This window comes from Lasioglossum baleicum, chromosome 8 (genome assembly GCF_051020765.1).
Source record: "Lasioglossum baleicum chromosome 8, iyLasBale1, whole genome shotgun sequence".
NCBI lineage: Eukaryota > Metazoa > Arthropoda > Insecta > Hymenoptera > Halictidae > Lasioglossum > Lasioglossum baleicum.
The window spans coordinates 13,837,559-13,849,721 of record NC_134936.1 but is presented as its reverse complement, the minus strand read 5'-3'; the positions used below and the strand labels follow the sequence as shown (position 1 = coordinate 13,849,721).

The 12,163-nt window shown below is 53.2% G+C and overlaps 1 protein-coding gene across 10 annotated transcripts in view; it reads left to right on the top strand.

Moving 5' to 3' along the window:
- The window catches only part of LOC143211109 (uncharacterized), a 40,146-nt gene that overhangs the window by 11,973 nt on the left and 16,010 nt on the right, over positions 1-12,163 (top strand). Inside the window, exons 1-2 of one of the 10 annotated variants that reach the window (XM_076428555.1) lie at positions 1,996-8,221; positions 10,778-11,298. The exons of 1 other annotated variant lie outside the window; for it this stretch is intronic. The gene's annotated coding sequence lies outside the window, so the exon portion shown is untranslated. 8 more of the 10 variants (XM_076428552.1, XM_076428554.1, XM_076428551.1 and 5 more) reach the window with 8 other exon arrangements.

Below are 12,163 nucleotides of genomic sequence, written 5' to 3'. Positions count from 1 at the left end.
TTGCTTCTTTGTTTGGCCGTGTGTACAAGCACATGTGCACAGCGGCGCGCACCCACTAACGAACCGATGGAAAAAAATGTGACCGTTCTGCTCCCGCTTTGACGGAGATGGGATCAACGGTGCAGTTCGAAAAAGAAGCTGGTTTACCGTGCAGCAGCAAATTGCTACGCGATTAACTAGAAATTAAATTGATTCTACCCTTGCCGGGAAAAAATAATCTTCTCCCCGGTGTAGATACCATTTCGCCGTGACCACAATTTTCCCATTCGACACGTAAAGGAGATTAAATTAATTTTCCGTCGCGTTAACTCCTCTGTGAGAATATTTTTTCGTGTTTCGCCGGAGCGGACGTTGAATTTAACTTTTATACAGTTCTCGGCTAAAAATTCAGCTTTGGTGAAAAATTGAAGGTTAACACGATCCCGCAGCGAATGCGGATCGTGCTCGAGGCTGTCGCTGCGAACGGGTTGCCCGAGCGCCATTTACAGATCGGCACGGAAAAAACTGCTCGTCCCTCGTCGGGTTCGCGCGGGCTTCGGGTTCAGCTGCGCCTCGGAGTAACGGTATCCTCGTGGAAGGTGCAAGAACGATTCGAAAGTCGATTGGCCGAGAGGCGGCTGGATCGCTTGCTCGAGCCGCGAGGACTTCCGGAATTCCGTGGAAACCGATCCTCGCGTTTTTTCTTTCCGGGGGATCGAGCCGTCGTGCACGGGATCCATCGCGGCGGTATTGGCTCGCCTCGGTCGCCGACAAATTCGCCTTTACGTCTACGTAGATACGTCTGCGGCACAATTAAAAATACAACCGCTGACCCATTTTCAGTATTTTTAAGCCGGTGGAGAATATATTCGACGGAAATATATTCGGCGGATCAGCGTGTCTCGATTAATCGCGCGATGGAGAAGTAGGTCGTTGCGAGACACTCGGGGACAACCGACAGCGAACGGTAACACACGGAATACTGCGAATTTTTACCGGTAGAGAACGGCGTAGACTTCACTCTCCCTCTCTTTCTCTCTGTTTGTCCTTACCGGCTAATTCGATCGAGTTTCTCGTCTAACGTGTGCCCCCCGCCGTCGATCGATTCCGCTCTTGGAAAATACGCTCGAACCACGGACGAAGTAGTGCAGCCGAGCGTGCACCGGCTGCAGTAGTAAGAGTGCACCGATAGTTAACCAGTAGTTGCAGTGGAACGGCACGCTGTAGGAATAGACACGCGCTAGACCCAGCAAGTGGAGCGCGCCTAGTACTAGTCAGACGCGAGACCCTTTCCCATTACACGCTGCGGCTCTTCCGATCGGACCTGGCGTTTCCCTTCGAATTTAGACATTAAGGGGCTAGTACAGGCTCGGATTGTAACTAGAAAATAACTACAATCTTACTAGAAAAATGGTTCGAAACATGGATTTGCGCGGTTTTGCTTAATGTCCTTGTACGAGCAAATTTTCGGCTGGGTGAGGGCTCATTCGAAAGAGGAAGGTTCACCGCATGGTGCTCTGGTCATCCCATCAGTCAAAAAAGGCTTTTAGTGACAGAAAAATACATTGAAATCTGCGGGTTTTTTCCCTAGATTTTTACTCTACTTGGGCCCTCATATTATTAGATATAAACATAATCTCGTTAATCTCATGACCAGAGGTTAAGGACATTAACCGAAACCGCGCAAACCCATGTGTCGACCCATTTTTCTAGTAAGATTCTAGTTATTTTCTAGTTACAATCCGAGCCTATACTAGATCGCCCGCTTCCGCTGTTTCGACTTTCTTCTATGTAGTTCATAGTTCTACGTTTTACGTCACGCATGGGCAAATTTTTGCTCGACCGGAGGTATTTTCAAGGGATACGGCACTACGGCCGCTACGGGGAGCGAGACGCGCGGCCGGGAGAAGTGGGGGTATCCCTTGAAAATGCCTCCGATCGAGCAAAAATTTGCCCATGCGTGATGTAAAACATAGAACTATGAACTACATAGAAGAAAGTCAAAACAGCGGAAGCGGTGCGGTCTAGTGTGCGCCAACCTTTAGACGGGAAGAATACAATTTTTTAATGTATTGGGTTGTAACATAAGTTTTATTGAATATTTTGAGTTCACCCATGCTGCAAGTTTTTCAGCAAATCCCATTGTTTGAAGGTGGCGAGAGATTGTCATAGCAGTGCTGCCCATCTTCTTGGCCAGCTTCCTGCACGTTTGACGACCGTCCTCCTTCGAAAGTGTCTTAAGACGGTCCTCGTCGCACTTGGGAGGTCGACCGGAGCGTGGTGTGCCTTCCAGGCAAAAATTGCTATTTTTGAAATTGGCAAACCATTTCTGTGCAGCAGATTCTCCATACACGGCGCAGATATTTCTAGCTGCTTCGGTGGCGTTCAGGCCTTGATAAAATGCGAAAAACAATAGATGCCGAAAATGGTGATTTTTGCCACCCGGAAATTCCATTTTAGGTTCTGTTGTGTTACTCAAGACTACGGTATTCAAGATAACGATTGGAACACGCTTGCAGAGCGGAAAAAACACTTCAGAATGGTGTACACAATTTTTTTAAAAAGTAGGTAAATTGATTCAGAACAAAAGCGAGAAAATAAAACCTCTACGAGCTTATGTTACAACCGAATATATAGTTTGAAGGAAATTCACTCGAATCGGCTAGCATAGCGTATGCATTGCAGAATATCACTGTACTCTGTTCTTCGTCTTTCCTCCGTGACTTTTCCTTGCTGGTTGACCGCAGTCTTCGAAGTCTGTCGCCTGCGCTCGCTCAACCCCATGCATATTGTATGCGATTTAATCTCGTTACGAAGATTTCAGACAGACTGCGCTACATAATATGTAGGTTAAACAGTACGTTTCTGTTCGATCGAAAAATAAAATTTCTCTGCCATCAATGTTTGAGCATTAGCGAAGATATGGGAAAGGAAATCGCGATGCAATCTGTTCGATCCAGTTCGTCTAATTATGACTGTCAGTGGTTTAGACGCAAGTGGCAACCTCATCAAGCTTTGATTCGTGTCTGTCATTTTCTAATCCTGTCGCATCGCACGTCACTCGTTTCTAAATGTCTCTTGATCACTTCGAGCGTCCCCTAATAGCTGTCAGCCAGGGTACACTCGAGAGGCCCGTATGCTAGGCTCTTGGGTCGACCAGGAAAATGTGGGAACCTAATTCTTCTCCACCTGAGCATCGTCGAGGGCGCGAGAGAGAGAGCGTTTCTTCGATGACTAGTCCAGTGACGCCAGCGCCGGTTATTTTCGTTCGGTCAAACACTGGTTCCGTCGTCATCCTCGTTGCTCGCTAAACAGCAGGGAAAAGAGAAGGGAGAGAGAGAGAGAGAGAGAGGAGCAGAGGGGGCGTCGAAGGAAATTGACCGAGCAATTCTCACCTGACGGTTCGTGCGTCGACGTCGTCGGTGGCATCGTTGGCGCTGGCCCCCTAACACATTCCCACATTCGGTGTGCTCGTGGTGTATCGACGGCCCCGGGACACCTACTCCTCTATACACCGACAGAAAAGAAATAATTGGTTGTTTGGCTGTCGGCGGATTAGCCCGTTCGAGGTCAACGCCCGCCAAATGTTTGCGAATGCAGTGGCGGGACGGAGGGGGTCGAGGGGGATCCTGCTAGGTGGAAAGGGGACACACGGGGGACCAGTGGCGTAGGGAAGGGGGGCTGGAAAGGGTACCGGTTCGAACGAAACAGACACAGGCAAAAGAGGGACGAGACGAGAGGGATGAGGAACGCGGGAGGTGTGACGAGGCTGGAGGATGGTAGGGATTCGTGTAGTTTGGTGGGCGAAACGGACAGGGAAGGAAAAAGATGGCGGGAGGGGAAAAGGCACGTACGATTGCGGCCGCGTGGAGACTCCAGGCCCTCGGATATTCTTGCCCCTGCTCTGTTGCTGTTTCTCCGCTGTTGCTGTTTGCCTGCTTCGTTGCTTGCTTTTACCCTGTTCGCCCTCTCAAACCCCCCATGGGAAGAGCCCTCGCGTGTGTACGGTGCATTTAGGACGCGCGTACACACCGCCCAAAGAGGATGATATTCTTTATCGCTGCAGTTTCCGTCTATTGGGACGAATTCAGGCGGCGCGTTCATCGTTCGCTACCGCGTTAGCCGGCAGGTGAGCCCCGGCTTAATGAGCGGCCGCATGCATAGACAGAACGCTCGACGAACTGCCGAAAAAAGGGCGGAGGGTGCCTGGCACCGGCGAGCGTCGGCTACCGAGGCCCTTCCTTTCGTTGGTCCAACGATTCCTTCCACATACTAGACAGTCGAGGGTCTGAGACACAGGATGTAGACAGTGGGGAGTCCTGCAATCCATAACCTACGTGGCGGCAGGCTTAGAATATGTATTCTAGACGATGGGGGTCCTAACTAGCAGTGTATCATCCCCCATAGGTTCTCAGAGATTCCCGTTGCTTCGTTGTGACTGGTGTAAGCATGAAGCTGGTCGAGTAGAAGAGGGCAGTAGTGGTTCTACACTGTAGAGCATATCTATGTGATATCTATGTATATCTGTACGATCTGGTCGAAGCCTTAGAGATTGCAGAACATGGGAGCTAGATGATAGGAGTTCTATAATCTAGGATTGTGATAGTAGAAGGCCTACAGAATTAGGAGGTCCGTAATTCAAGGCCTAGGCGGATTAGCTCGTAGAAACTAGGATCTACATAGGTGGCAGAGATCCCAGCTAATACTACGCCGTAAAGCATTCAAATCGTAATCGTTTCGATCTTCCCGCCACCGGAACAAATAGACATCTGTCATAGACATAGTCCATCTGTACAAACGTGATTCAGGTGGTCGGTAGGCGGCATTGCACGCGAGAAGCGTGGAATAAAAGGACAGGGTCGACGACGGGGTAGCTCGTCGTGGTCCATCGTGATCCGCTGATGGTTAGCCTTGAACTCGAACAACGGCACACATCGTCCACTCTCTCTCTCTCGCTCTTTTAACGGCCGATCGGTTCTCGGCGATCCTCTATTCCGTGACCGAGGCAACCAGCTCTTCCTCTCGCTAATATAATTACCGGCGACCCGGTGCATTAAGATTCCAGTCCACGCTGGAAATACGATCCCCCTAGCGTTTCAAGAGGACCGCGTGGGAAATGGGGCGGGTGTAAAAATAATTGAAATGACCCGATCGATCCTGGTTCGGAAAATTTTCGCGTTTCTCGGACACAGAGAGAGAGAGCGAGATGACGCGGACAGTCTCGGGGAGATCGATGAAAACACCAGGACCACCGCGGCGCGGTCCGCGAAGGAATCCGAAGGTCCTAGAATTCCGAACTTTCCCCGTCTATCCGGCGTGGCATTAATTTTTCAGCGCGCAGCCTCGATTCTCAAACACCGAGTGCACCGGAGGCGTTCCGAGTATGCACGTTCAAGGCCAGCGACCGCCTCGTAGACTCCTTCGCGGCCGTTCCACAGGAATTCAAATGCGTTGTCGTCTACCATCGGGAAACAGGGGAGGACGTAGAAGAATGTTCCTGAATGACGGTCATAGGGTCCTCTCCGGATCCTCGTTGGTGTCGGATCGTCGCGTAACGTAACGTAACGAGGCGAGCGATCGAAAACGGGCCGGACAAAACGGACGAAACTGTCGAGAGAGAAATAGAGCGCGCGAGATTCATCGTCCGCGCGGATAATTCTCATTATTTCGCGCGGAGTTACGCGCGCCGCGGCGAACGTTTCATTTAGAGGCGCGTGCACAGCCGCGTAATAAATTTCCAAGCGGATGGGATCAATATATCCGCGCGCTTGTTCCTTTCGCGGCTTTTTATCCCCGGGGTTGTTCTCGCTCGAATTTATTCGACGGGCCGCTCTCGGCGTGTCGAGTCCGAGCGCATCGGCCGCGAATTATTCGACCAAGGTCAATGGGAGAGAGATCACGGCGAGCATAGGCGGGCACGAATATCAACGGGGAAAAATCGTGCCGGGAGTCCGAGTGCGCGTTCGCGAGGAAGAACGTTTCTAGGCGAATCTAGTCGAACGTATAGGCGGCACAGCCCTCAGCTTTGGCTCCTAGGAATCCAATCAATAAATATTACAATGGAACCCCTAGAGAAGTAGGGGAGCGTATCCTCCTCTCGCGCCCCGTCTACCCTCTCGTCGTCCTCTTTCGCTCCGATGGTGGGTACTGCTCTTCCTGTCGCGTCGGTGGAAAAAGGATCTGTCCTACGTCGCGCTCTCGCAGTCGCGTTCCTCGTCCTCGTTCGCCTCTCGTCCTCGGCTACGTCCGCGAAACTTTGCTTCGTCCTCTCTCTCTCACTCTCTCTTTCTTTCTCTTTCTCGAGCTAGCGCGCCCTCTCACCCTTCCTCGCTTTTTCCCTCGCTTTACCCTACTCCTTTTTCTCCCTTTCTCTTTCCTCCCCGCCACCCTTGCCGCCCGTTACGTCGCCCTCCTCCCCCGTCGCCCTTCCATCTCTAAGCCAGCAGCAGCAGCAGTAGCAGCAACGGCGGCAGCAGCAGCAGCATTGCTCCCTCCTGCCCCCTGTCGCGCCCTCCAACCGCCCCCTACCCCCGATTCCTCCTCCTCTTCTTACTCATCGTCGTCGTCGTCGTCGTCCCTCTCATCCAGCGGCGTTTACATTTTACTTTTCTAGTAGCGAATTAAAACCGCGTTCATGCGCAGCCCGCGGAAGGGCGTAATGATTTTTTGAGGGGCGAATCGAGTGGGGTCGCCTACAGCACCGGCGGAGGGGGTAGTAGCTGCGGGCGCGAGCTTAGCAGGAGCAGGACGGGCAGAAGGGATCGCTAGACAGGCCGACTGTCGAATAGATGGATGGAAGCTAGAATCTAGCTCTCCGAGCGGAGAGAGGGACAGAGAGAGAACGATTCGGAGGGGAACAGCGCAAGGGTGCGCGCTTCGAAATAGCAGCCAACGATTTTATGGACCTTCGGCTGCCTACGAATATTACTTTCCGCGGGCAGTTTCCTTCTTACACCGTTCAGGAGCTAGATCCATGGCCATCCCTCGATCGGCCGCTTTTTTTACAATCCCCGGAGTGAAGAGACTCTACGAGGGGGAGGACCCAAATAGAACAAAAGGTGTCCTTCGTGGACGGTGACGTGTTAACAGGTTCGAGGGAAGCTGTCGGGGGGAAAAAGTCTCGACGATCGTTCTACCGATCCCATCGCGATTTCGGACGATCCAGGACGATCTTCGTGGGACACCCATCCGCGATAGTACGAAGCGCGGCGTGGCGCCTTGAAAAATTCCGGCTCTCTAGCGCTTTTAATTGGAAGTCGTTAGCTTTGCGCATTTTCGTCTCTTGGGTTAACGGATGAGGCGAGGTGGGCTCTCGCACAAAAGCGATGGAGAAGGAGCGGGCCAAGAGACTTAGGGGGCGAGAAAGAGAAACAGAGAGGGAGAGAGAGAGATCTCGAGCGACAGGGGAGGGTTTGCGAAGGAAAAAGCAAGAGAGAGAGAGAGAGTTAGAGTTAGAGAGAGAGATGGAGAGAGAGAAAAGAGAAGAGGAGAAGAGAAAAGAGGTGGGCTGGACGACAGGGCACGGGGTGGGCAGGGGAGGCAGGGCCGATGCGGCCACAGGCATAAAGCTCCCCACCATATCGTAGCATTGGCTCTCTTTTCTCCGTTGCTCTTTCCTCTCCGCGGCTGGTTCGATCTCTGTTCCTCGGCTCCGGCTCTCTCCCTGTCTCTGTCCCTGCGTACGCACTATTTTTTAGTCCGCACTTATTACGACAGATGTCTCATGCTCCGATAAAGAATAACGGCGGCCGGCGGGCGCCGTTCCCCCCCGCGTGCTTGCTAGTCCTAACCAGGCTCGGGAGCTGCAGCCCGTACTCTCGGCGCTTCTCGTGGCTCTCTCGTGGCTCTCGTGGTGTCGTCGTGACACGACACGACACGACGCGGCGACGACGACGCGACGCGGCACGACACGACACGACACGACACGATACGATACGACATACGGTTAACGTTACCTTACGTTTTACGCGCACCTTCTTCTTTTTTTCTTCCTTCCTTCCTTCCTCTCTCTCTCTCTCCCCTTCGGCTCCACTCACTCTCGCTCTTACACGCGCGTTCGTTCACACACTCTCTCTCCCTCACTCTGTTTCTCCACCCTCGCCTGGAACGAGGGCTCCACCTCCTCCCTCTCTTACGCGCTCGGGACGTGTTGCGCCGCCGTGACAGTGACTTTGTTCCTCGACGTGTCAACGGCTGGCTGGCTTGGCTGGCTGGCTGACTGACTGACTGACTGGTCGGTCCGGTGTGTGCCTATTCCGTTAACGTGATCGCTCGAGAGTGTCCACGCGAACCGAGAGACATCAGCGTGCCGCTGATTCTCTTTCCCCCCGTCTTTCATCTTCATCCTCTCTCTTCTCTTTCTCTGTGTACATCTCTCCCTCTCTCTCTCTCTCTCTCTCTCTCTGTATCGTCGCCGGCGTGTTCGACACAGTGGTGGGTGGTGGTGGTGATATGTCTGGTTGGTGTCCGAGTGTGTGAAACGGACCGGCAACAGATCCTTCGCATTCCGGAGAGCGTGGAGCGCGCGGCAATTTGCGTCACGGTGGCTGCCCGCATCCCGAACACAGTGAGAACACGTGGCTAGGTGGGTAGCTCGTGCGTGCGTGCCTGCCTCCCTGCTTCTGTCTCTGTCTCTGCCTGCTGCCCCTGCATGCCAGTGACAACGTTTGAATCTCCCGCCCGTTCTACCCGCCGCTGCCCGCGACCGGCCTTTTCGTATTTCGCGGGATCCCGCCCGAGGATAGACGGAGAGAGGGACCGGCGAACAAGGATCGAATCGAACGTATCTAGAACGGTCTCGTTATCTCTTATCCTTTCTGCTCGTCTTTCTTTTTTTAATGGTCCCCGGTCTCTCGGGTCTTCTATCGCCTGTCCTCGAAGTCTATACATATTATCGCGGAACGAGCTTTAAAACTGCACTGTTTTAGGCGAATCGCTCCTGCCACCGCAGTGACCGCGGATAAGCAGACTCCGTCGACCTTATTCGCGCCTACGTACGTTGCGATAGGTACAGCAGGCTAGGTTTAAGAAAATTCGGCTTCGATTGATTCTAGAATCGTTCTTTTTGACATCAATTTTCGCTTCGTCGGAACCGGGAGCAACGAAGCGACAGCCTACTTAGAGCACTCTGCGCAGAGTGCGCGAGGATTAAGTAGATTCAACTGTTTGTTGATCAGATACACACACAGGTTGCTTCCTGGGACACTTTCGCTCGGCTCTAGTCAGGAGCAACAGAAGCAAGCGCACTTAGAGTACTGTGTACTTACAAAGAAGAAGGTTCTGTAAGAACTGTGACAAGGTTAAAGTAGATTCAGCCATTCGTAGATCAGACACGTATACCGATCAGGGCCAGGTGAAACGAAACCACGCCTCTTTTCTGTATCGTTACTTTTGGAGCAAAACCAGGGGTAGAATAGAAGGGACGAGGGTAGAACTGAGTTTAAAATTTTAAATCATCGCGATCAGCCGGTCACAGGTGTCTCTCTAGATCAAGCGATCTAAATAAAATTCGATCATAGCCGAGGCCCTACGAAAATTCGAGACGTAGTCGTCGCTCCTCTCGACGATCCTCCGCCGAATCTCCTCTGGCAGGAGGCTCGCTCCCTCTCGGCTCTGGCGCTCTCTCTTTTTTTCCTGCCGCTTCTTCTTCTTCGTTCCTCCCTCTCGGCCGGCTAGCATAGTAGTCTCCGTGTGTCCCTCACCGTTCGCATTGGTGTGCGCGTGCTCCTGTGGTTGTGTGCGCGGGGTTCTCTCGCTCTCCGATCTATCTCTCTCTCTCTCTGGCGCTCTTCGTCCCGCTTCGGCGTTGCCCTCTCGCGCGCGCACACACCGCCTCGCGTCCTCTCCTGTTCTCTCTGTCGGTCTCTCCCTCCGTTGCGTCTCTCTCTCTCTCGTTCCCGCGCGCTCCTGTCGGTCGTTCTCGCTCGTCGTACCGGCGATCGCCGGCTTTTCGTACGTTTTCGTGCGGCCTCGCTGCCGCGCCGCGACGTACGCCCGCGTCGCGTCGTCGTCGACGACGGCACACAGCTGCACAGTCGTGACGTGACGTTTCGGGGGTTAGTTCGCACGGTATGTGACGGAGAACGAGGCCACCGGTGGACTGTGGCTGCTCTCGGCAACGTGTGCGCACCGTTTAGATCCTCGTCGTCGTGTTCTCTTTCCGTCGTGGTCCTCGTCCACCTTCGTCGTCGTCGTTCTTCTCGTCGTCCTCGTCCTCGTCGTCGTCTTCGTCAAGGTTCTCGTAGTTGTCGTCGTAGTCGTCGGCGTCGTGCGTTTCCGGTTTTCGAACGGAACGATAGGGATCGTGGTGTGCGCCGAGCGCGCGGCACTTCCCATCTCTCTTTCCTCCTTGTCAACCGTGTTCCCGTACTCGTTCGTTGTTCTCTCGCGGCGCTATGACCGACATGTGATCCTTGCTCGCGATTCCCTCGATCAGCGGAATCGACGAATCGCGCGAGGCCGTGTGCCCGAGAGAAGCGGGAAACGACGAGAGCTTATCTTAGCCCGGCCTGCTGCCGTCGCTGCCACAGACAGTGTACGCTTTCTTCTCTCTTTCTCTGTTTCCCTCGACACATTTTTTCGCGAACCACGCGCGAAGCCGCAAGCTTTTCTCCGGCGTCTCTAAATTCGCAACCGCGAATCGACGGATCGACGATCGATCGCTTTCTTCACCGCCAGTAGTACTCTACTGTAATATAGAATCACCCCGTTCGAATCGGATCCAAATCTCTCGAGCGGTTTCGGTCGACTAGCAAGCCGGGGAATTCGTATCGATCGATAAACCCCGTTTCGGTTTAAGATTTCCCGTGAGTTCTCCGACGACGCGAGGATCGAACGAAGGAAGAGAGCACGCCAGGCCTCTGTGTGCGCCGCACTGACGCACGGAACGCACGGACAGACGGACGCGCTCGCGGACGTATACGTATACACGCGCGTGGAACACCGAGGAGAGAGCGGACACGAGACGACGTGTACGCTCGTCGTCGATCGCGCCCCGATCGGCCCCCGTCGAGAATGACTTTCCGGCACGAACCAGCACTACTGGCCGAGTGTAGGGGACTTATTCGCGAACTTGTGAAGTGCGCACTTTTTTGCGAGGTGGCGTTGTGGAGATAAAACCCAGCGGACCAGTTTCAATTTCAGTTGATTGTTGCCGGTCATTAGCTTACGCGGCATGACGAGTGATAGGTGTGCTCACGCGATAACGCAGCCGCTCTTTTCGAACTGTGATTCCCGTCTGGATAGTGTGGTGGTGAATGTGCCTTAGAATAATTACGAGTATCGTAACACAGCCATTTAGCCGCGGTCGCAAGGGAAAAGGTAATCAGTACACACACACACACACACACACTGGTCTGCTCTCGATCTCGCGTCTCTGTCTCTCCGTTTGACGGTACGTCTGCACGCTCGCGATCGGTCCCGCAGATTTTCGATTGTGTGCCCTGCCCTGCCGTTTGAAAATGAAAGTAGAATGGAAAACGACAGTTTCCCGCGCGGCACCGGCGGCGGCTGCTCTCCATTCTCTGTGGGACGAGTACGAACAACGAGATTCGCACGCGTGGTGCGTGGCTCGCGGATTTTTTGTTTTGTCGCGACGAGAGTGAAGCGCACGCGGAAACTACATATGTAGTGCTTGATAGTAAATAAACCGGTCGACATTCGTGTACACCGTCGGTCGTCCTCTCGATCAACCGACGACGGTTTACTTTCTTTCTTTGCCGGGACTCTGTCGAGGATTTTCACGAGACCGCGAAACTTATCGCGGCCGGACTCGTCACACATAAATTTAGCTGTGCGCTGATAGCGGAACCCGAGGAGGAAACGAAAACGAAAAAATCGTAGGCACCCGAAAACAATTTTCGAATCGCCGGACTGACACGATAAACAAAGTCTCGTCTTTTTTGTATCTCGCCATCGTCTCTCCTTCTCCCGTTCTTTCGCTCTCCTACTCCTTTCTGTTTAGCAACACGGCGCGCTCGCGATAATGCCGCGTTCGCACACGTACCCAAAATATTGAGGCTAGCGGATGATTTTTCGCGCACCGGTGTCTCGCGCTCGATTACTATTTTTCTTCGGAGCGGAGCGGACCGCGCGCCGCCGAGGCGTAAAAATACCTACGGGATCGGCGATACGATTATCAACGGAAACGTTCCGAAATACTATGCGGCGCTCTTTATCGTAAATA